At 41.8% G+C, this 25,859-nt stretch overlaps 1 pseudogene across 1 annotated transcript; it reads right to left on the bottom strand.

Annotated features, from left to right (window-relative positions):
* Positions 1-19,078: 19,078 nt before the first annotated feature.
* On the bottom strand, positions 19,079-23,463 carry LOC146655257 (histone H1 pseudogene; annotated as a pseudogene). Its single transcript, XR_014914265.1, has 2 exons — positions 19,919-23,463; positions 19,079-19,819 (listed from the first exon to the last, which is right to left on the bottom strand). The product of XR_014914265.1 is annotated as a histone H1 pseudogene (transcript).
* Positions 23,464-25,859: the final 2,396 nt, after the last annotated feature.

Raw genomic sequence — 25,859 nt, 5'->3', positions numbered from 1 at the left:
GGTAAAGGGTTACACTGGGGAAAATGGGGAAACGTCAGGACAAGGGTTAGAGAACGTGTTAAAACTACAAAGAGATTATAGTCCATCTAAGAATCCTTTGACTATGTCGCTGGGCAACTGGCGGCGTAAAAACTCTGTATATTTAGTCTTGGGTGTGGAGACTGTGGGAACTGACCCGAAGGGGTTAATTAAAGTCAATTTTCTTGAAAAGGCCAATCCCGTAAATCCCGGACGAGCCCCCAAAATGTTAAGGTTCAAAAATTGAGGAAGGGTACAAGAGGTGCTCGAAGAATAACCACACTGGTCCAGCCGGGTGAAGTCAAACGAAGATTTTAATTCACACGTGGGAAGATCACTAGACACAGCAATTGATCTTCAACTTAATCAAAGCATTAAACAGATATTTATACCGTCAGGGCTTAAATTTAATGACGCCCCTTCAACGTCACAGATACATTTTATACATAGATCAAATCAAAACCACAATGACTTTTGACACCGTTTAAAAGAACAATTGTCTTCTATCTTCACAACAGGTGCTTCCTGTCACTGCCGGATGCTCGCTTGTCATCCTGACACCTCAGCAGCAGTTCTGCGACAAACTGCTCTTTTTGCAACCCCAGCAAAACATGATTAAACTTTCACCTATAAATGATTCTCTAACTAAGTGTGTGTGTGTCTGTGTGCTAACCACAATTGCACCCTGTTTCACCTCGCGACTAGCTCCTGACCTCTAACCAGACAGAGAGACAGAAACCACTCTGATATGTAACAACTGAAACTATGTATGTGTCCTCTACTAAATAAATGTTCTAATCAAGAACCCCTACTAAAAGCTTAATACAAGAATATGAACATATAAAAGATATTAAAATGAACTGTTGTGTAAGCATGTACTGCAATTCCTTCTATGTTCTAGTTTTCCCTCAGCATGGATCATCTAGACACTCTCACTAGATGAAGCTCAAAACCATTAATGAACCTGAACATCAACTCAAATAAGCACAGATATGCAATATGTATAAAATAGTTATAACTGCACCTGGAATACAAAGTTAACATCATCATAAACATCTTAAGGCCATCTTAAAGCTATCTGTTACATTGTTAAAGCAATGATCATACTGCAGATTATATTATGCTGGTAAAATACTTTTTGTTCATCCCCACAGTATCTTTAACAGAAAGTATCCCACATCCAAACTACAATCTGATTTGTCCAGAAGAGGGGCCTGAGGTCTAGCATCACAAGCACAGAAATGAGTCTTGAGTTTTCACTCCTTCTTTTTTTTTTTTTTTTTTTTTGGCCTGTCCCGTTTGGCTCTTTTGCCCTCAGAATTGTTGTCTAAAGGCAAAGAAAGATGCCCAACGGATTTACTTTACCAAATTGACCATCCCAGCCTTGCCGTAATGGTCCATTTGATTCACCTTTTATTGTTTATTTTATTTTCACTTACTGAATACGGGACAGACTTGACTGGGGGAAAGAAGGGGAGAAAGAAAGAGGGAAAGAGAAACAGCTGAGAAGAGGGACGGGGGAGAAGGGCAAAAGACAAAAACCAACAGAACGGGCAGAGAAAAAAAAATGCATATATCAATCACCTGGGTCACCTGCTGAGAAAGAAAAAAGAAAGCAAGCAGAAGAGAACAAGAGTAATAGAATAAACAACATCACAATGATATATGGGAATATGACAGTAAATACTAAATGTTAAACATTATTGTGCAGCACATAAGATCAACAGAACACAGTGTGCTTTGAGGTAGGAGCCAAAAAGGGTGTAGTTTGTGGGTGTGATCACCCGTGTGTACACCTGTGAGCATGGACGCGCTTGGTTTTTTGTTTTTTAAAAGGTTCCTTCATGTAATAATCTGCTAGAGGGTGTGGGGGGGCCACAGCCCTGTCCTCCAGGGCATGAAGCAGGTGTGGAGGAGATCAAAACTCCAGACATCCAGAGGCCCCCAGAACACAAGAGACCAAGGAAGACCAACAGAGGGGCAGCTGCGCCACTGTCCCGGAAAGAGCTGAGGAGAGTCCCAGATGAGGGCTCACTCAGCAGCCACGGAGCAGAAGCCAGGGGGAGTTGCAGTGACGCGCCCGTGAGCTCCGCCGGCAGCCAGCTGCGCCTGAGTGACCGAGCCCCAGGCCGAGAGGCCGGGGGCACCCCACCTCCGAAGTGGCCCGAGCGAGCCCCAGGCTCCAGGCCCCGATAAGCGGCCGCCAAGGAGTGAGCCGGTGTGTACCTGGACGCCCATCCCCGGACACAAAGAACCACCAACGCACTGATGTCTGAGGGGGTCCGCCACTGGCAGGGGAAGTGGTGGTAGGGGGAGATAGGCCTCCAAACCTTGGAGGGCCTGAGATGTCCCCAGAGAGGTGGCGCCTGACACCCAACCTGACATATAGACACAGACATACAGGCACACACAGATACAAACATCCATTCCCACCCTCATGCTCTCATATGCACTTACTCCACACTCAACCAACGTGGAGACAGACATAAAGAGGCGTTGTACACACGATCACACTCCCCAAGCATACTCTACAAACCGGGTCTAGGTGCCCCCGCCCCTGGAGGGGGGAACTGCACCCAGACCCAGGTGGTGTTTCCCTTTTCCCTGCGGTGGGGGGAGGCAGACCGCCCCGACTCCGCAGCAGCAGGAAGGCTCCACACTCCAGACCGCAGTCGGACGGCCAACTCCTCCTCCTAGCCCCCCTGCTCCAGCAGGTCGCAGAGAATGGGGGTGAGAGAAGACTCCAAACCTCCCTCCACCCGCTCATTGTAGTGTTGATGCATGTGTGTTTTAAGGTGCATTTAAAACCCAGGAGGGCTTGGAGCTACCTGCCAGAGAGCAGCAGGTAAGCGCATGGTCCCTCCTGCTAGCCCTCAATGTCTATGTGTATTTAAAATTGAGAGGTGGGCAACGATGCCAGGGGTGGGGTGTACACCCTGATGGTACTTTGGACTCCGTGTATCGTGCCCACCCCCAAGATCCTATATGTATGTGTAATGAGAGTGTGAGTAATGTGAATGTCTAAGTTGTGGGATAAAATTGAGGCAGAGGCAGCCAGAAGGGGACGGGGGGGGGGGGGGGGGGTAGCCTCCTCTGCACCCTGGTGACATACCCCTACTCCAAGGCCCTGCATGTGTGGGTGGTTGTGGTGGAGCGGGAAGAGGGAGGCAGCTGGAGATGGGGAGGGAAGGAAGGGAGGGGCAAGTGACCCCTCCCTGGGGCCAGCTCCCCCGCTGACCCCAGTAGGCACCCCCACACTCCGCGACCCGCCAGGGAAAGGGGGCCCAGGCCCATCCAGACCGGGGCCCAGTGCAGCAGCGCCGCCCGGCCCCACAGAGCCCGGGACAGTCCACCCAACCCCACCACAGAGAAAACTGCACCCACCCCACCATCCACTCATCTTCCAGACTACATAAGACAATAAACACCCAGGCTGAGATCTTCCTCCACCTCTCCTGTATCTCCCCCTCCTGCAGAGGGAGCTCCTGAGGAGAGGAAAGCTCCTGCAAGATGTGACAATCTCCCCCACCAGTTGAAGAGCCCCCCAGGTGGCTCGATGCACCGGCGGCACCCTGCTCCAGGGCTGGGCCCCCATGCACCCACCCGCCCACAACCCCGGCAACACACCAACCAGGACCCAAGGCCCCGAGGCCCGGTCCGGGTCCCAGCCCAGAGACGGCGCGCCCCCAGAACCTCACGCCCATCCCGGACCCACCCAGGGGCAGCCAGGCTACCAGGTCAGTAACCCACGTCCGTCAGCACAGACCCTCCCCTAGCCCCGCTGCACGCAGCCGCGAGGAAACAGTCACCTGAGAGCCAACAGAGCCCCTAACCGGACATGACCGCTACCCCGGGTTGAGCCCCCCAAGGAAAATGCCTCCGGGGAACCCCCCGACGCCCTAAGCCTGTCCCTACCCCCACATCAATCACAACAGTGAAGGCGGGACCAAACTATGACCCCCCACCCCCACTAGGTGATGGAGCTGATCAAAGGAGCCCAGAGCAATTGATCTGATGTGGTGGCAGAGGCTGAATCAAGACTAATGTAATCTAATAGATAATTTCTATATTGGTTAGAATTAAGATTATTTTTATTTTTCCAGTTTATGAGGACTGTTTTCTTGGCTATGCATAGGGCAGTGAAAACCATATGGGCTATATTCTTTTCTGAAGTGACATTATCTAAGCTGCCCAACAAACACACTAAGGGGGAAGTTGGAATGTTACATTTCAGACACTTCGATAAGTCTTCACATATCTCGCGCCAAAACTTCTGAACTGGTGGACAGAACCAAAGAGCGTGGATATAATTGTCCGGTGAATTGGTTTGGCAGTGTGAGCAGTTGTTGGTAGACGTAAAGCCCATCTTGAACATCCGATGACCTGTATAGTGCACTCTATGTAATATTTTGTATTGAATTAATTGAAGAGTGGGATTTCTAATTAGATGAAAGGTTTTTAAGCAAATCTGAGACCAGAAGTTTAGGTCTAAGTTAACTGATAAATCCGCTTCCCATTTTGCAATAGGAAGTGATATTGATTCATCTGTTTTAGAAAGCATTCTGTATATTTTGGATAGTAATTTGGGGGGTTTAAGAGTAAGAAATTGAACCACACTTGGTGGTGTTTGTAGTTCAACTTGACCCGGTTTAAATTTCTTTTTTACTATGGATTTAATTTGTTGATATTCTAAAAATCTTTTCTTGTTGATCCCATATTGTGTAACTAGTCCGTCAAATGAAATAAATTCTGTTCCTTCTAGTATATGTTCTAAATATTTGATTCCTTTATCACTCCAATCTGAAAAGTTTATCATATTATTGTTTTGTAATATGTCAGGGTTGTTCCAGATAGGTGTACGTTTGCATGGGATTAATGAAGACGCCGTCAATTTTAGAAACTCCCACCATGCTGTCAGAGAAGAGCTGATGTTGATGCTTTTAAAGCATTCATGTCGTTGGATGTTTGAGCTGATAAATGGTAGGTCTGAGATCTCTAGATTATTGCAGAGTGCTTGTTCTACATCTAGCCAAGGTTCATCTAAGAGGGTGTGTTTTAGCCATCCTGAGATAAACTGAAGCCTGTTGGCTAAGAAGTAGTGCTGAAAGTTAGGCAGTTCTAGTCCTCCTTTATCCTTGGTCTTTTGTAGTGTTTTTAAGCTTATACGTGGGGGTTTATTTTTCCAAAGGAATTTGGACATACATGAATCTAGAGATCTGAACCAATCTTGTGGCGGTTTAGTTGGGATCATTGAGAATAAATAATTTATTTTTGGTAAGACCATCATTTTTATAGCGGCAACCCTTCCCATGAGTGATATGGGTAGACATTTCCATCTAGCCAGATCATCTTCTACCTTCTTTAAAAGTGGGATATGGTTTAATTTAGTTAGATCTGCAAGCTTGGGAGAAACATTAATACCTAAATATTTTATATTTCCCGATTGCAGTGGTGTAGAAGAGGAATTATGGAAGGAGCAATTAATCGGTAGGACTGTAGATTTTGACCAGTTAATTGAGTAATCTGATATTCTTGCAAAAGAGTTTATCAATTCAATCACCCCAGAGATATTGGTTTGTGAATTTTGGAGAAAGAGTAACACATCATCCGCATAAAGGCTGATTTTATGTTCCACGTTCTTGCATTTTATGCCCTTAATTACTGAATTCTGTCTAATTGCTGCTGCTAGTGGTTCAATAAAAATTGCAAATAGTGAAGGGGAGAGTGGGCATCCCTGCCTGGTGCCCCTCAAGAGACAGAAGCTGGAGGATGTCTGGTCATTTGTTCTAACACAAGCTGTTGGGGAATTATATAATATTTTTAACCAGTTTATGAAAGAGGATCCAAAACCAAATTTGTGTAAAGTTGCAAATAGAAATTTCCAGTTAACTCTGTCAAATGCTTTTTCTGCGTCTAAAGAGAATATTGTAGTTTCTAGGTTTTTACTGTATGAGTAGTCTATCAAATTAAGTAATCTACGTGTATTTGTTGATGAGTGCCTACCTTTTATGAAACCAGTTTGGTCAGGATGAATTAAGAGGGGGGTTATTTTCTCCAGTCTCTTTGAGAGAGCTTTGCAGATTATTTTAAGGTCTACATTTATAAGGGATATTGGACGATAGCTTGAGGGATATACAGGGTCTTTGCCTGGTTTTAGCAGGAGATTAATGTTTGCAGAATTCATATTTGATGGAAGTCTGCCCTTTTCTTTAATTTCCAACAACGTTCTGTAGAAAACTGGTGCTAGAATCGACCAGAATTCTTTGTAGAATTCTGCAGGAAAGCCATCTGGACCTGGAGCCTTATTATTGTGCATACTTATCAGGGCTTCCTGGAGTTCAGCTGGTGTCAGTGGTGAATCCAGTGCCATTGCTTGAGTGTCCAATAATTTTGGAAGAGTTATGTTGTCCAAAAACTGATCAATTTCTTTTTTAGATGGGTTTATTTGTGGTGAATACAACATTTTATAGAAATCCCTGAAAATGTTGTTTATTTGTATCGGTTCATATAATGTGTTCCCAGATGAATCTTGAACAGCACATATAGTTGTTTTTTCTTTATTTATTTTTAGCTGGTTTGCTAGAAATTGACCAGATTTATTACCATGTTCGTAATTTTGTAGGCGTAGTCTTTGTACTAAGAATTTTGTTTTTTTTATCAATTATCTCATTTAATTCTAGTTTTGTTTTGCGTATTTTGTTCAATGTTTCCTGATCTTGGTGGGACGCGTAGGCTTCTTCTAGTGATTTGATGTTTTTTTCTAATTCCTGAATATTTTTGTTTTCTTTTTTCTTTTTATGTGATGAGAAAGAAATTATTTTACCTCTCATCACAGCTTTCCCTGCTTCCCATAGAACAGAAGCTGATGTTTCGGGAGTGTCATTATAGTCCAAATATGAAGTCCACTCTTTTTTAAAATATTTAATAAAGTCTTCATCTTTAAGTAGTGATATATTAAATCTCCAGTTTTTTCTTGGCGTAGTATTATTCTTGTGCATTAGTGTTAAAGACACAGGACCATGATCGCTGACAGCTATAGGGTGAATCTCAGTGTCTGAAATGTCGTTCAGCAGTGAGCTGCTGACCAAAAAATAATCCAGACGAGAGTAGGAGTGATGGACATGTGAGAAAAAAGTATATTCCTTACTGGTGGGGTGAAGGGAGCGCCATGCATCGCAAAGACCAAAGTCGCTCATATACTGTTTGATTATATTTGTGGACTGCCAATTACGCTGAGTTCCCGCTGTATTGAGCCTATCCATGTCTTCATTTAGTCCAAGGTTGAGGTCACCTCCAAGAACAAGTGTGCCATCTAAGTGTTCAGAGAGTGCACTGAAAAAACCGTGAAAGAATGAGGGATCATCAACATTTGGACCATATACACTTGCAATACATAGCTTTTTATCACGTATAGATAGTTTAATGATTAAGAATCTACCCTCTGGATCTATAACTGTATCGAGTACTGTGAAATTAATATTTTTATGTATTAAAATTGCTGCTCCCCTTTGTCTAGAATTATAACAAGCTGAGAACACATTGGGAAACTCAGGTGTTTTAAGTTCATTCGAACCTCTAAGAGGTCTGTGGGTCTCTTGTAATAGGACAACATCCGCCTGTAGTTTTTTGAGTTGGTTAAATATTTTTAACCTCTTTTCTCTGGAGCCAGCTCCATTTATATTCCATGTAATGAACCTCAGTGTACCCATAGATGTTTGTGTATAACTAGGGATGTATGCTGTGTGCGTCGCTTAGACAGGTGGAGAGAATATGTCACTTGTTCATAAATAAAGAGAAGGAGAGAGAGAAAAAATGTGTGGCGAGATGCTCCCTGAGTCTGACTTTGTGTATGCATAGTTACTAATATGAGTAGGCTTGGCTTAAGTGTGTGTGTGTCTTATATGACTGTGTGCGCTGTCTGACTGATGTAAATGTGCTACCGTTGAGCGCATGGTGCGTATGTGTCGAAATAAAGGATGTTTGTGGATGAGCGTCGAAGCAGGTGATCGAGGCAGTGAAAGGAATAAAGAAAGAAACCAAGGACAGGGGTGAGCAGCATACAACCAAGAGAGGGAAAAGAGAGGAGAAAAAAAAAAAAAAAAAACAGAAACAAAATGTAAACATTCCAATTAAATCACTGACGGAGAGTGACGGTGTTAATTCTGCTATGAAATCACACTTTAAGATGCGATTTGATACTGGTAAGTTAAACAGATGTTAATGCAAGTTAGTGTGAGTGAAATTCTTCAAATAAACCATTCCTCTACAGATGATCAATTAAGTGTTTTACGACTACTCTTTCAAGACTTTTTGAAATCAGAGGAAGGCTGGAGATTGGTCTACAAATAGCTAGGTCAAGTGATGGCTTTTTAAATAATGGTTTATTTATCGCTACTTCACAAGGCCTCTTCTTGGATTTTGGTTTAGACCCAGGTGTATCTGTATCTGTACCAAAGGCTAGGTGATATCCCTTTGAAAGAGCCAAGAACTTTAATTTCCACTTCCTCCATATAAAGGTTGACTACAATGGGTGACACCATGCACAAATCGGATCAGGGTAAAGTTGGTTCATGTATAAAAATGAAAAGTGAGACCACATAGAAGGACACTATGGTTTCTGGATCCAGTGAAAGTTTACAGATCTTGTTTGTGGTCAGTAGAGTTCATTAAGGTGATGGGGCGTTCTCGAAAGGGGATCTGGGATGATGGCGAGGCTCATAGGGTATAGCATGCCCTGGGTAATGGCAGTTGTATGTAGACTTTTGACAGCTTTTTCCCTTTCAGGTTGTTGTAGGCAACTGATGATTTTCTTTTTTTAGTTGCTTGTGGGGTCTCGCCTTAAGGCTTCATTAGATATTGTTGTCACTGAAGAGTGATTTTGGTGATAATCAGTTCAGTTTAGAACAATGGTGCACTTCTTCTTGTCAGCTGGTCAGCTCTTTCCTCAGGGATGTGATGGCCCTCTTTTCTTGAGATTGGACGGAGGAAATCTTGCAGTGAAGATGGTACCTGAAACCTTCATCCTGATTTGCTCTGCTCATGGTTGTGTTAGTTTAGCAATTCTTACCGCTGTTTCCATGGCTGTGATGAGATCCATTATGACATGCAGACAATCCATATTGTCAGGGAGCATAGAACTCAGCATATCTTTCAGTTTCTTGTTCAGTCAGCATTTTTCACTTACTATGTGTTTATATAGCTCTCTTCATTTAATTATTAGTTACTATTAATCTCTGTCTCTCTTCTACATTGTCATTATTCCGTCTTCCTTTCCTCACCCCAACTGGTCATGGCCTATGGGCTCAAAATGTGGTCGTAAATATTTTGCACTTGTAAAAAAGATTTGTATGTGTAAAAAAGATTTGTGTGTGCGTAAAAAAGATTTGTGTGTGGACTTGTAACTTGCAGGGTTTTTTTTTCTAAGTACGGATTTTGACCCTATTTTTCTTCCTTTCATCTGATTGGTCAATGTCATAACAATCCAATCAGAGAACAGATGGGTTTGGCTGTCGAGGGGCGCTTTTTTGAACTGCAGGTCTTTGAAGGGAATAAATGCCCTTTTACATGCCAACCTAGCGTTTTCCTTCATCACCACGAAGGAAAAGAGTCTGTGGTCGTCCGAGTTTGGTGATTTTTGTGTCACAGGTCTACGTGTTTAATACAGGGACTTCCACAGCCTTTTCAACAGCGCTGCGGACTGCGGGGTGGGGGCAGTGTTTTGGAAATGACAGTCTTCATTACAAAGCTTTCTTCGTTATGAATTAGCATACATGTTTTTATTGAACATTTGAAGAACCAGCAAAAAAAACAAACTCTTGTAGAGGACATAAAGTCAGAGATAGAAAAGACAAGGAGCAGGTGCATCTAGTACAGGTAGAGCTGCTGCAAAAACCCACAGAGCTCAGCAGCCAGCGTAACAAATTCTGGATCCTTTGCTTTTAGTTAGCAGTTAGCATTAGCAGCACATCCTGCGTCCAATGTCAAAGGACTTTTATGCTGCGCACTGTGACTCACAGCAATGGTCCTGGGTCAGCCCTGACTTTGTGTTAAACTAATCCTAAAGTAATAATGGTATTTCTAACCACTGATATACCACAACTTTTTCCTTTAAACAGCTACTTAAAGTTAGGGGACCTAGCTGCTATCGGATATTTATATAGCGATCCTCCAGCTTCAAACTGTATCACCCTTCAAGGACCTGCAGTTCAAAAAAGCGCCCCTCCGACAGCCAAACCCACCTGTTCTCTGATTGGATTGTTACATTTGTGATTGACATGACATTGACCAATCAGATGAAAGGAAGAAAAATAGGGTCAAAATCCGTACTTGTAACTTGCAGGGGTTTTTTTTCTAAGTCCACACACAAATCTTTTTTACACACACACAAATCTTTTTTACACATACAAATCTTTTTTACACATACAAATCTTTTTTACAAGTACAAAATATTTATGACCACATTTTGAGCCCATAATGGCCGACCCTCCCTGATCCTGGTTGTGCTGGAGGCTTTCTGTTGGACATTTTTCCTTCCCACTGTCGTCAAAGCACTTCCTCATGTGGGGTCATCTGATTGTTGAGATTTTGCCTGTTTTCTTTGTATTTTGTAGGGTCTTTATATTACAATATAAAGCACCTTGAGGCAACTGTTGTTGTGATTTGGCTCAATATAAATAAAACTGAATTGAACTGAACTAAATTGAATTTAATCACATGGAGAGCATAAAAGCAACTTCTGAGTAAAAGTATAAGCCAGATGCATTTCACTATAGATGTACTCCAAAATAAGATCAATTATTTTATCAATTATATAAGACCATTTGGACAAGCACAGGAAAACACCACAACCAAAGACAACAGAGAACGTCGGTGAACCTGAAAAAGATGTGCTTGCCAAAGGGCTCAATTTTGCCATTGTTAAACCTTCAGTATAAAGTCTTTAATTTGCTCCAGCTTGTTTTAACATTGTTATTGTAGCAGTAAGGGAAGATGGGACTCATCTGGGAGATTTACACTGAAGGAGAGAGAGGGGCGAGAAAGCAAGAGAGAGCAAGACAGAGAGAGGGAGGGAGACATTTGCACATTTGACAGGAGCACAATTTACAATGTAACACACACAGATTAAGCACACTTCAGGGCACAGACAATCCCTTAACACCCCTATCTGACCACAGCAGGATTTGTCTGTATTCTGAATAAACACAAAAACTGGGTGGAAGCCAAATAAACTACACAGACCTCACAATAAAACCAAAACAGGCAGTAGGGGATAATGAGAAATGGGCTTATGTAAAACGTGATCAATGAAGAAATTCCTTCAAAGTTGCAGTAAACTATACATATAGTCTGAATCTAGCTCATTAAAATCACTTTAGAATGCTAAGTGTAAAGAAGCGTGCACAGAATTTTCTATTTAGTCCGGCCGCATTAGAGGTTTTGTATGGTCACCCTATAATGTTAATGGCATATAAGACAAGGTATCATATATATTTTTAATCATACACTGTCATCCTATGACAGTTGTGAAAGGGTCCAAACTAATCCCCCCAAAAAGAAGAAGATGAAGAAAACTTACATGGAAGCTAAGAGGAAAAAAAAGACTTGTGATTAGCAAAACAATTAACAAAATTCTCTGGGCATTGTCTTGTAATTGATAACCTAATGAAGATATGATGCCACAGCATCTCTGAGAAAATATGCCCCCCCCAAAAGGCTATCAAACACAGTAATAAGCCCTTTTAAAACCAAGATTCTGGCAGCCCCTTTCCTCCACTTGATTCTAAGTCATTATGGGGAGTAATGAGTTTGGGAGAGTGTGTGTGTATGAAGACACAAATAAAAAAAAATGTGTCTGTGTATGCACAAGTACTCCTGTGTGCATGTTATATGCTGCTTGTAATTGCAAAGATATTTTTAATACCTTCTCTCTCTGGGCCAGCTGGATGTTTCAGAGTCAGCGGGATAGGAGAAGGTGGAAATATGGCAGAAGGGGGAAACGTGTGGCAAGAGGACTGAGCAGACCTTTACTGTGTGCTTTCTGTACAATCCTTATCTCCTCAGTGCAGGGTCTGCTTCATGGAACCAAGCCCTTGTAACTATGCTAATGTAAATGTCACTGAGCTGGGTGGGGACACTAATACTCTCATCCCAGACAGGATGTGCTTAATGTATTTTATTACTGCCTGTATGTTCAGGGACGGAGACTCAGTGTAGACTTAATTGGTGATATGGCAGTTTACCTAGGTTTTTCCCTGAACAAGTCAACTCACGGTAAGGATACGCACACGCACTCTTTATACTTTTTGATCTCTCTATCAAATGCAAAACTACTTCACTGGCATTAATATAATGTATTCATTGAATACATAAATTCTATAAGTACCAGATGAGAAATTTAAAAATGAAAACATAAAAAATCCGTACATCCTTTTCTATTGTGCCTTTCTAGTTCAGGGTTGCAGGAGACTGGAGCCTATATAAGCTGTCATATGATGAGAGGCGGGGTAAACCCTGCACATGTATCCAGTCTGTTGCTGGGCTAACACAGGGAGACAGATAACCATTCACATGGATATCCACACCTATGGGCAATTTAAAATCACCAGTTAACTGCATGTGCACATATTGCACACTAGCCTACACTGCTCCAAAACTGACATCTTCATAGTCACCTGAACTTTTGCAGGTGTCCACTCGAACTAACCAAATGCCTTCTGGAGAAAAGTTTGATGGTCAGGTGAGACATTGAGCTATTTGGCCAGACAAAAGGTAAAGGTGAGGCCTTAAGACCTATGACCAATATACCATATGTGAAGTGCGGTGGTCACATGCCTCTCTGTTTTGCTGCCACTGGTACTTTGTATATTGTGCAAAGTGGATGGAGTAAGGAGGGATTCCTCCAAATTCTTCAACTTTACCTTAAGCCAACAGCTAGACAGTTGAAATATAGACACAACTGGGTGTTCCAACAGGACAAGGGTCCTCATTATTAATATGTGCATGAAAGCGTTCTTATCCTGTTCAAAAAACAAGTACACATGCAAAGTTACTACTGGATTTCTTAAATATTTGTGGAGAAAGTAAGAAAGCAAAACAGGGGAAAACCCAGCTAAAGAAACTGAAACAAATATCCAAACTAGAGGCCAGAAAAACCAGTTTTCCAAAGATTTTCCACTGGAGTGAATAGGTTTAAAAAAAAATACTACTTCTAGAAGTAGTATAAAAACAAATTTTCAATAGTCTTTAAATCGAATCACAGATTCAGCTGACCTGAAGAAGGCTGTTCCAAAGTTTGGGTGCTACACCTTTAAGTCGGAAATGAGCATTGAGTGGAGGTGCACCTACTGATGTTGCCACAGCAGGAGACACATAAAGAATCCACAGTGGCTATAGATGAAAACTCCATGATGAGCTCATCCTTGTCCTTGAGTATGGCAGTTAGCATACAGGCTAAAAACAAAGTTAGCTTGTAGTAGCTGTGGCTGTGTCCAAGTCTGCCGGTTGTCTTTTAACAATGACTAAAAAAGAAAATGATGGGTAGCTTTCACCTTTCATCAATTATACACAAGACGAAAGTTAATGTTTTTAGCTAAACAGGTGTAATGGTAAATTCACTAAATTCACCATTAGTGCTCAGATATGCTCCACTGTCCCCACAACCCTTAACCGGATAAATGTTCAAGAAAATGGATGAATGCATGGAGGGATGGATGGCATGTCCTCTGAGAGATTTATGCCAGTTATTGAGGAAATAAACATTCACACCTTCATATCAACCATGTGTCCACTTCAACCATGCAATCATTCATAAATGTGACTCCTACCAGTTATTACATACTGAGTTACACCAATATTGTCTCCTGCATGTCAAGCTCATAGAGAGGTGAGGGTACAATGTATCTGGTACTCGAAGAACATGAGACTTGTGAAGCCAAATGAAGGCACAGAATCAAAATACCCACTGATCAAGAGGCAATTAGTAATTTCCAAGCTCTTTGCCTGATTTGCCGTGAAGTATTTTGCTGTGGGAGAGCTGAGCTCACAGAAAGCTTTGTGCGGCTGCCACGTTTCAACAAACCAAATCACTCACTAGATACTTCTGTGACTGCAGCTGCTTTTGGCTTTCAGATGAATGTTGTCAAGAGTGAGTTGTAAACCTTAATGCGATGTTGCTTTTATCAGTGTTCCTGAATTCACGCTTGATTTGTGTCGTCCACTGTGAAGCTTTCTGTCTAAAAACAATGTTCAACTTCAAATCCGCACTCAGTATGCATCCATAGAGTCACAGTATGTCATTGTCAAGTGAATTAACTTAGTTCTTCATGGTGAAGCATGTAGCTTAACCGGGGTGCATGCTTAAAGAAGTAAAGGTCGAGAGATCTTAAGCTTTTAACCATTTTTATACCTCAAACATTAATTTCAAAACTCTGTCATTATTCTAGTCAAGACATTTAGCTCATTCTTTAAGTAAACTCTGCCATATCTATTGCACATAACAAGTTGACATTTTAATAAAGCTATTAAATCTGGAACTAACACAAGGATATTAAGAAAAAGGTATATCAAAAGAATCATATGTCTTTGTTTAAACCTCAGTTTTAAATCCAGTATGTGATCCTTTTAACTCTTCCAGTGGGACACTGGGCATTGAAGCAATGCTGGACACTTTGAGAAAGACGAAGATGTGTGAAGGGATTTCGGAAGCAGTGACAGCAGGTGAGAGGAGAAGAACACAAAGAATGCACTTCCTTGCCTCTTCAGCCTGCATGACAGAAGCTTTCATACTGTTTGTTTTTGGCTAATGGAAACAGTGTAGGTGAGATACAAGTGGAGTTCTGCTGTTTAGTGGATATGCAGACACTGCAGGTGCACAGCAGCAATTCAGAACATTAGAAAAAGCAATTTTATATCAATAGAAGCTGCCAAGTGTTGTATTTCTATCACTTTGGTTTAGACATTTGTTGTTTTATGTCAAATTGATTTGTCTTTCACCCAGAACAGTTTGGTTTCAAATGTCAGGACAAGTTAAATCAGCATCAGAGTGTGATGTTGCACTAAAAAAGAGCAATTCTCCACCAGGCCAATTATGTAAACTGCTATAATATTGTAGACTTGCCAGTAGCCATGAGCCTTTTTATTGTTCAGACTTATATTATACTTTAGAGAGTAATGAATTTAAAGAGAGAAAAAACTGCAGAGATCCTGCCAGAGAAGTTTAAGTTTTGAGGTGAAACATTTCACACAGTGAAGATTAAATACGTAATGTCACAGGCTGTGGAAATAGTAAATAGCACTGCACAGGGTGAGGTAAATCTAACATTACTGTCTAAGACCAATTTCCAAGTTCTTTGAGAATCTATTTCCGCTGTGTGCTGGTTTCAAGTTAATCTGCACTGGCTTCAAAAGGCAGTATGCTTTTACTTACCAGGTTTTTAAAAATTGCACACACACACAAACAGAAATAGAGAGAGCGAGAGAGAGTTGTTATTTCATCTTTAGCTGTCTATAGGGAGGAATTAGCAATTTCTAAATCCAAAATAAATGCACTTATCTGTTAGCATCTTAATAATAAAACTGGGGAGCTGTAGCGCACAGAAGGAACCAAACAATCATAGGGAGAAAACCACGTTACTCTTCTAGTTTGCCCAAACAAAACTGACTTAAAGAAAATTAAGAAGATTTCAGGTTTCTGAACAGCACTATGTCTTAAAATCTGAAACCGGACATGCTTTAGTGACCTCGACAAGTGAGAGCAATACTTGGAACATATTCTATACTTTATAATACACGAAACCAATAGCATGTGTAATCATTTCTGTAAAAAATCAATAATAAATTGTCAGGCTAAGAGCAACGGAGACAACTGGAATTTCAAAACAGACTTCAAGGGCATCTCACTGCCTAAAAAAACCTTCTTATATCAGCTCGACTGTCCTTATTACATAGGAAAGAGGGAATAAAAAAATACTATTAATATTGATTATTCAATATTAATACAATTCGTTATCAAAGCTTCAGCCATTGAGTAATCCCCCAGCACTTCCCAAACCCATCTATTCTTTGAAAAAGAGAATATTTACATACTGTATTTCTTCAAATATCCACATATAGAAAAAAATCTGTCTGCAGGCAAAATGAAATAGAGAAGGGGCGAGATAAAGAGAGTGTGAAAGTGTCGGACAGAAAAAAAGTGTCAAAAATTTTTTTTCTGAGTATGTTATCGCAGAGTTTCTCCAGCTCTGGAGAGACAGGAAGCACTGAACCTTTTATTTCACAAAAGCTTTAGCTGTATATTCTGCTATGCATACATAATCAAATGCATAAGCCACCTGTGTTAGAGTACAGTTAGTATATAAAAGCAGAAGTTAAAAAAAAAACAGAGTCCTAGAAACATAAAAGAGCAACACGTGCCTTTGCAAAATCATGGCACATTCCCATAAGTATATCACAGTGGAAAGAGGACTATTCAACTACACCTTGTCTAACAACCTACAACCATGAATAAAAATATTACATTTTCCTAGATATTGAAGCAGAGAGTAAGGTCTGTAAATGTTAGTATCATCAAAAGTATGAGGAAGGAGAACATTATTGAAAATAAAGAAATAAACAAACAAAACATATTCCTGTGTTGTTGTTAATCGTGCCAACAGTGTGTTGTTCTAATTTTGTCAACCAAATCCCTACATTATAATATTTTGTGTGTCAGCCAAAGTATGACTTTTAGATGGAAAATTGGTCTTTTTTCCCCAGAACTACAAATCTATCATAACCTTTAAAGTTTACAGCTGTTAGGTTTGTAGCTTGAACCCATCCGCTGGAACGTTGAAGACAATATAATTACACTGCAAGCAAGACACAAGTAGGCAAACTTCTTCATGGTACTCGTGCACGGGAGAGAACCGGACAGGCACCGTTCCTTCGCTTGACCCCAGTAGCTCTCGTCCGTTCTCCCATACACTGTCCTTTTATTGAGGTTACATGAATATGCATAGGTTCATTAACATACGACGTCTACATACAAACAAAGAGTACCTTGCCTCTGTGTGTGTGTGTGTGTGTGTGTGTGTGTGTGTGTGTGTGTGTGTGTGTGTGTGTGTGTGTGTGTGTGTGGACTGCTGATCAAAGGGTCAAACATCCTTGGTCAGGAAGAGGGTAGCCTCCCCCTCCCCCTAGATGGTTCATCCTAGATAACACGGTGAGGAAGTCCTGCAGTTCATCTAAACAAAGAGCACTTAGACTAGAACAGACGCAACTACGTTAATCCTACCATAAAATAATAAGACACGGTATGACCTCTCATGCTCCCAAAGTGCTGTCTAATACACACAAAGTTTGCAGACTATCAAGGATCAAAACCTCTACCAATCTACAACTAATTACAAAACTCTAAGCATATATAAGTAAATATTTCTAAGCATAAATGACAATCAACAATACAAATCTAACATTTCCCCCCTTTTTGACCTTTATGCCTGAAAAGTTCCCAGGTATGAATACGTCATGTCTGACAGTTTCAATGCAAACCTTTTTATACTCAGCATATGTCAAATCACCCTAAATTACTGAAAGGTACACAGTTTAATAAATGTATTAGCAGTTACCCCATTCATTGAGCTCATCTCATGGCAAACTGCATCCTACGAGCAACCAAAGAAATTGTTAATTTAATAGTGAAACTAAAAAAGTAACATTTTGAAAAACATCTCAACTTGGTGATGCTTCCTCCGGGTGTGCACATCACATGTCTTTCTGCAGAGTGGTTTAAGCTCTGCAGGGCGTCATGAATGTCTCTTCCAGTTGTTTCCATCACTGTCCATAGGACCAGAGTCCAAATGTATGTAGAATAGACATTCAAACATACTAGTTGGTTTTGTGGTTCGTCAACATGGGTCTCAGCTATTTCCAAGCTGCAGACCTCTCAGCACTCTAGTTTTATGGCCTCTTACCAGCCCCCATCACCTGACTTCAGACCTTCGTCTTGTGAGGGGGATATTTATGACTCCTTAATTGTCCACGCTCTGCAGAAAAAGCTCCCTGTGGAAAGGGTGCTGGGTTCCGTCATCTTACTGCTGTTATGATCCCAGCAGCCTTCAGAGTGTCATCGTATGCACAGTATAGTGGCACAGCATTAGGTGATGTTCATAGGAAACTGCTGTCATCACCACCATAGCTTCTGGTTCCTGTGCTTTCACAGAATCATGATGTCATCCTCGAACTCCTTCTGCGCTGTCGATGGAGCTTGGCACGCTCCCCTCATCCCACGAGTTTTCATGTTCCAACGCTGCTGAAGGTTTAAGGCAGAGCACGTCGTACACCTTAGTCGTCTTCCTCAGCGTCAATATTGAATCTTTCATTGTATTTAAAATCTTGCTGTGGGAAGTCTCCTCTTGATTTCCTGGAAGCTCAGTAGCACAGCTCTCTGTGTGATGTCTGCTGTGCTGAAGATGATCTCTGATCCTCCTGAAGCCTCTCTCCCATCTTGTGGACGATCCTCTCCTCTATTTTGCAGGCAGTTTCATGGTCCTTGCTGTGGCTCCAAGGTCTGATTTCATGATGGGCCCCAATCAGCTTGATCTTTGACCTCAACCACTGCCTGGTCCTGTCAGCTATGCGCTTCTCACTGGGCCTCTGAAGATTTCTCAGGAGATTACTGCTGCACCTGTATTTCCTTGCTAGGAAGACAAACTATTTGGAGAGTATGTCAACAATCATCAAACCACATTCTTTAGTTCAGTGAACTTCACTTATAGGCCATCAAAGCCTCATCTGAACATGGGTGCACCACTTGCATAGGTTTAATATTTGTAAATAAAACGGCTAATCACACAAATCACTGCAACAATAATAAAAAACATTGTTTAATGTTAATCCTTGGACCCCTCCTCTTGACGCATGGACACACCCATGCGTCAACACACCAAACCTGGATTCCAGTCTTAAAGAAAAAGATTAGCTAGATCATATCCCAGGCAACATCAGGGCATCTCCTCCCCTGGAGCAGCACCACCCTGGACCCATAATCCTGCAATGAAAATGTTAGTGTGCTTTGCATATTAAGTTTGCTTAACACCTGGCTCTCCCAGGAGCCTGCATACACACCATCATGGCCTGGAAAACAAAATCTGGAAGTAAAATCAAACTTCATACCTGTAAACAATTGTATCATAAGGACAAGAAGCATTCAACATCAGCAAGACAAGTGTCATGTGCAGGTTTTCTCAAATCAGTAAACTACAATTATTTTCATAAGTCGCCTCAGACATGGATCATCCCATGTACTCAGGCAACATTAATGTAATCGGTGACTGCTCTTAAGCAAAGACACTCCACTTATATATTACTATGGGCTCAAAAGTGGCCAGCTAATGAGCCCATATCAAACTATCCCAGAAACACTGTATCTCTTATTTGTTTTACTCATGTCACTTGTCCGTTTCAGCTGAATCTTCCACAGCATTCTCAAAGAAATTAACATTAGCAATACACATTGACTGTAGTCAGACAGAGGTCAGACACAGGTCAACAGGTTCCAGAGGTGCCATAAAAACACCATAAAATCAACCCTAGCTGTGGAAAGAAGTAACACCAGTTCTCAACACAGGAAATTTCACACAGGTTATTCACATTATCAAAGTAACCTTCACATTTTCCCATCAACACAATGCAACAGCATCACCACTCATAACCTGTAAACACAGTTTTCCTCACACATAAACCCAGAAATCCTGTAGTAGGAAAAAACATCAACCAGTCGTCCTGGTATAAATCGCATCATCAATTCACATGAAGAACTGGCATGCTGTAAGAAAAGAAAATGCAAATATTAGCGCTTGCGCAGGCGTATGCATACTTTGTCACAGATATCTCTGTAAGCAACTCAAGCCTATGAATAACACACCTGATAAATGCACAGACACAGAAAATGGCATTTAAAAGGTTAAATCATCATGCAACCTCGAGTGTTGCTGTCATCTTTCTGCTCCTGTAAAAGGAAACACATGGGTTCATCTGCACCTTTGTCAGGTGGGGGTTAGCTTCACACAATCATGTTCAGTCAGTCAGTCAAATATTTTAAAATTCTTACTCATTCACTCAGTGGTTCCTTCTTTTGCTAATTGTGGAAATTATCATCGCATTCGTTTCCACGCTCAGCAAAACGACGTTATTTCAAAAAGAAAAATAATTTAGACTGGATTTCCTCGTTGAATCCTTTTTGGGGGGGACTCTCATTTCCTAATTGTCCCAAATAAGTGGCTTTCTCCTGAACCCATTTTAAATGTGGAGAAACTCACTTGCAACAATTTTCTTGACGACGTGTAACGCTTTTAATTCCCGACTTGCAGATCTGCTCAAAGAAAAGAAATTCACAAGCAAAAATCAGTGCTTGTTCAAAAATGAAAAATAAAAAATAACAGAGATTATCAAACCAAACTCTCAGTGCACTGTGAAAGTATCAAAATAAAAAGGCCTTGTTAAGTCATGACACAAGCTCCTCATCTCAGGAGGGTAAATCATACCATTAGCATGGTTTATCATACCATCATACTAATCGGCAGGCTCAACTTCACAACAAAAGAAAAATCATCAGCTAGATTCACTCCAAATCAACCATCAGCTGCACAACACACAACATAACCCTAATGTCATATTAGCTATGAGTTTAATCACCCGGTCTGTGCTCTTCACTCATTTAAGCCACAGATCTATTTTATTCAATTTTTCCTTTTTCCCTTCATCATAAAACATGTGACATGCTGTCATGCACTTCACAAAACAGTCTGTTCTGACGTATTCAGAGTTGTGTATCTAAATACAGGATTCACTCGCACATCAAAGCAGGAAACTCAGTGTTTTAGAGTCTCTACTCAACACACAACAAACTCCAACACATCTCATTCACTCGTGCTAGAATTCAATCACCTTTCATTAATCTAAAACCGATCAACTAATTTGCATATCAGCTATTAACCCACTAAGTTGACAGGACGACAGAAAAGCATGTTCAAAATAGTATCACAAAAGACAATTTCCCTCATACAGTAAATTACTTATGCTGCCTCAATCAAGCAGGAAGCTTCTCCCAATTTACCATTTTAACACTAAATTTATTGTCTGATCACTGATTTATCAAACCAGGATTTTTTTTTTTTTCCCACAAAAGTTAAATTGTTGTCCTGCAACTTGTAGAGTCAATTTTTTTCTTTAGGATAAATTCAGTATTTGATAACAAGTGTCTGCTAAATTGACACTATTGTAACACTGATGAAAGATAACAAGCTAATTTTCATTGCATGGGTTTGTGTTATTAGGCAGGTCTAATGCATGTCTGTGGAGCTGCATCTCCAGCAGAGCATGTTCTTAAAGCTGCCTTTCCTACACATTTCTCTGCTATTATTTAATCATTTCTTAACTAATGTGCTATGAGTCTTCATGAGTCATTTTGTGTTTGGAATTGTTAGTAGGGTTAATGCATGTTCTGCTTGTGTGTGTGTGATTTTGTATATGTTTCTATTTTCGCAATGTTTCAGACTCCGTCTCAATTTTCCAACTTAAGCAGTCAGTTTTCTTTTCCCCAGGTTTGCTAACCCAAATTTTGATTTCCCACATTAAAAATAATTCCTATGTGTTCTCACCTAGTCTTCTCACTCTGTTGTCCTCTCACTCTTTTGTCCTCTCCCTCTTCAACAGTCCCGGCAGTTCTCCTTCAGCTTTGTCCTGTCTAGTAGCTGAAGTGCTGCTGCTGCCTTCTTGGGCGACTTCTTAGCAGCTGCTGCCGGTTTCTTGGCTTTGGCTGCGGCGGGCTTCTTGGCTTTGCTCTCAGTAGCCTTGTTCATCTTGAAGGATCCGGAGGTCCTGGTGCCCTTGGTCTGCACCAGAGTGCCCTTCGCCACCAGGCTCTTGATGGCGGTCTTGACACGGGCCTTGTTCTTGTCCACATCGTAGCCTCCGGCAGCCAGAGCCTTCTTGAGAGCGGCCACAGACAGGCCGTTGCGCTCCTTGGAAGCGGCCACGGCTTTCACAATCAGCTCGCCCACGCTGAGGCCGACCTTCTTGGGCTTGGAAGTCATCGTCTTCTTCTTCTTGGCCTGAACCTCGGCGCAGGGCGTGTTTATGATGGAGCCTTTCCCACCACAGCGCTGGCACGTTGAACGCATCATGAAGGGTCCATTTCTTTCATGTCGCTAGCCGCATGTGGCTTGCCCGAGTCACTCAGTCCTTTTTGAGCATTTCAACATGCTGCCACCTTGCTCGCCCCTCCGTGAAATTCAACCAATCAGACAGGAAGATGGGTTTGCTTTCTTCTTCTGCTGCTGTTTATCCACATTGCTGCTGCTTTGCTGGGACTTTTTGTGCTCAGGACTTGCTGCTGTCTCTTTATCATGGAGCTGCATTCCTTATCTTCAGGGAGGAGTGAGCTCGCTTGTGAGGTTGAGAAACACATGGCACTGTAAATAAGTCAGCCAGAAACTTGGCCTGCATGTTTCCAATGATGTTAAACTATAACTTTCTTCCGACCGCTGCATGTGGAAAATTGATTCAGGTCTGCTTTTCACCTGAAAGTGACAAACTAAGACATTTCATTATTATCATCACTGCTTAATCAACACACATCTCTCTCTGTGTGTGTTTTTGTGAACAGTCTTTTCTTAAAAGCAGAAAATGAAATTGTAGTTGTTTTTGGCTGATCAACACAAAACCTTTTTCCTATGATTTTTCTTTTTCACTCTTTTTTTTCCTTTTTTTTCGTTACAATAGCTGGTGACCTGCAGAATCACCGCTCTCACTCACAATCAAAGGCAATTACTTTTACACAGCGCACAAAAACACTGTGATGTCAGACACATTCACACTCACTTTTTCATCTGCATAAATAAACCATATGGCTGGAGATATGTGCCATGGTGATCCATAAGCATGATCACCAGTTTATTTAATTATTTTTAATCCAACAAAACAAATAAACAAAAACATGATGCTGATGCTACACACACACACGAGTCAAGGTGCAGAAAAACTGCTCATGGAAACGCTGCACACTCATAGCTCTGTTTCCCTCTCTTTGAGTAGTTCTCAGACAGCTCTTGATCTGATAATGTGTAGCTTGCTCATCAGCTCAAAAAACAAAAACAAAACTGCAACGCGACATCACACAGTAGTTGCATGCTCTGCCCACAGTGGCAAAGTCTTACACTTACATATTCAACTCAGCTTCTCCATCATGTACTTTTAGATGTTTCATACAGGGTTCAGCATATTAGTTGTTTTCACAGGTGTGCTGTATATCTCAACAATGGTTCATAATAAGACGAAAGTCTTCCACACAGGTCAAGTGCCTCTATGCACTTCATTAGTTTAAATATTTACCTATAACACTTCACCTCACATGTCATTGTACTGAATTTAAGCAACCACAAGCTTAATGTAGGTTACTTTTAACAACTATCCACCTCAATGGTTTGGCACACAGGCTGTTAACATTTTGTGTCAGGAAGGGGTGGGGGGAAAACCACCCACCAGAGCACAGCTGCTGATGTGGGCTGGCCTTTTCCACACACTCTTCAAGGCTGGTGTGTTTTCTGAAAACTTCTAACATTTGAATCTCTTCCATTTATAAGCCTGCGATTAACCGCACGGCTCAGGTCCGCGTGAAACCCGCGCGACCGCATTCGCGTGCACCCACGCAGCTGTGGAGCCTTCGCTCTCTCTCTTTTATACATAAATACTTTGTGCTGCCAGGAGCAAAGTCCAGCACAAACGTCTTTCTCCCTCTAACTCGCTCTTGGTTGCTTAGAAACCCATGATAACAACAACAGTCGGTGTTACAGACCACGTGTTCTGCTCCGCACACACTCACACAACAACAACAACAAAAACGACGACAACGACAACAATGACAACAACACAAAATAGGCCTACTCCGGACTCACACCGGACCGCTCGGGACCCTGACCCAGTTGTGGGACGCTCACCCACTCGCGCGACAAAACCCAATGAAGGGACGCTCGGGACACACACCCAGGGCGATTTCAAAACCGGACACTCACCGGACGCTTGGGACCCTTGGGCGATTTAACCAAAACTTCTTTTTCGGGACACTAACCCAGTTATCGCTCCACAAAGCAGCGAACTTCTCAACGCCTCACAAAATGGCGGAGACTGCACAACGACACGGTTATAGAGTCGGCCTCTTTAAACTTACTTGGCGTTGCTTAGCGTGTAATATCAGCCTGAATCCCGCCGATCGCCATTCATCGAGGAGAAAGACAGACAGCGAATCCACAGGAACTTCCTGGCTGACGTCAGTCTTTCAGCGTGCCTCCCCCCCCTCGGTGAATGCGATTCCAGGGCTCCGGCATCGAAGGACCAATTAATGTTAGGTTTGTAGCTTGAACCCATCCGCTGGAACGTTGAAGACAATATAATTACACTGCAAGCAAGACACAAGTAGGCAAACTTCTTCATGGTACTCGTGCACGGGAGAGAACCGGACAGGCACCGTTCCTTCGCTTGACCCCAGTAGCTCTCGTCCGTTCTCCCATACACTGTCCTTTTATTGAGGTTACATGAATATGCATAGGTTCATTAACATACGACGTCTACATACAAACAAAGAGTACCTTGCCTGTGTGTGTGTGTGTGTGTGTGTGTGTGTGTGTGTGTGTGTGTGTGTGTGTGTGTGTGTGTGTGTGTGTGTGGACTGCTGATCAAAGGGTCAAACATCCTTGGTCAGGAAGAGGGTAGCCTCCCCCTCCCCCTAGATGGTTCATCCTAGATAACACGGTGAGGAAGTCCTGCAGTTCATCTAAACAAAGAGCACTTAGACTAGAACAGACGCAACTACGTTAATCCTACCATAAAATAATAAGACACGGTATGACCTCTCATGCTCCCAAAGTGCTGTCTAATACACACAAAGTTTGCAGACTATCAAGGATCAAAACCTCTACCAATCTACAACTAATTACAAAACTCTAAGCATATATAAGTAAATATTTCTAAGCATAAATGACAATCAACAATACAAATCTAACAACAGCCAAACGTTTTTAGTTAGTTTTATAGAATTTGAGATAAATTAAAAAAATATTTTGCTTACACATGCAGAGATAAAACATAAAAAACAAATAAATCATCGAAGGTTCTTCTTAGCAATCCACTATTTTTAATTCTCTACTTGAAAGATTGGCTGAGGCCATGTTTGAGTTAAGAACTGATGATAACTGTCAAGAATCAAGGGATTCTATATATACTCCCTATACTGAGTGCTGATGTTAGTGCCAAACTTTGACTGCTATGGCTCAGTTGCATGGCAGATATGTATGGGAAAGAATTTCCATGCCCTTCTTTTGTGGTTGTCTCCTTTTAATGATAATCACTGTATGCATTGTGTGTGTGTGTGTGTGTGTGTGTGTGTGTGTGTGTGTGTGTGTGTGTGTGTGTAAATGTGTAGCTAAATGTGCTGGCACTCCTGCTGTTGCTGCTGTGTGTGAAAGAGTGTGTAGCGCAGTGTGTGCCACCGGTGTGCTTGGTCAGCAGTCCTGCTGCTATCCCATTAACTCTGCTGCTGCAGGGCATGCTGGTGCGACCCAGAGGACCCTGGGTAACAGCAGGCCCTACTGAAGTCATTTCCATTCAACCAGCTCACTCCTACTAGTACACTGCTGCACTGTTTTGTATTTGTGTGTGTGTGCTTGTGTGTGTGTGTGTGTGTGTGTGTGTGTGTGTGTGTGTGTGTGTGTACCAGGCTACTAAGATGGAGAGATTGGGTGGATATTGAACTGAGAGGCACAGAATAAATATTGGAAGATTAAAACAACAAACTGCAGTGTTATGAAATT

The sequence above is a fragment of the Rhamphochromis longiceps genome, linkage group LG13 (genome assembly GCF_057381845.1).
Source record: "Rhamphochromis longiceps isolate RC_006_pf linkage group LG13, R_longiceps_female_GT1.1, whole genome shotgun sequence".
Taxonomy (NCBI): domain Eukaryota; kingdom Metazoa; phylum Chordata; class Actinopteri; order Cichliformes; family Cichlidae; genus Rhamphochromis; species Rhamphochromis longiceps.
The sequence above is the reverse complement of the archived record's forward strand: the minus strand, read 5'-3'. Positions and strand labels throughout refer to the sequence as shown.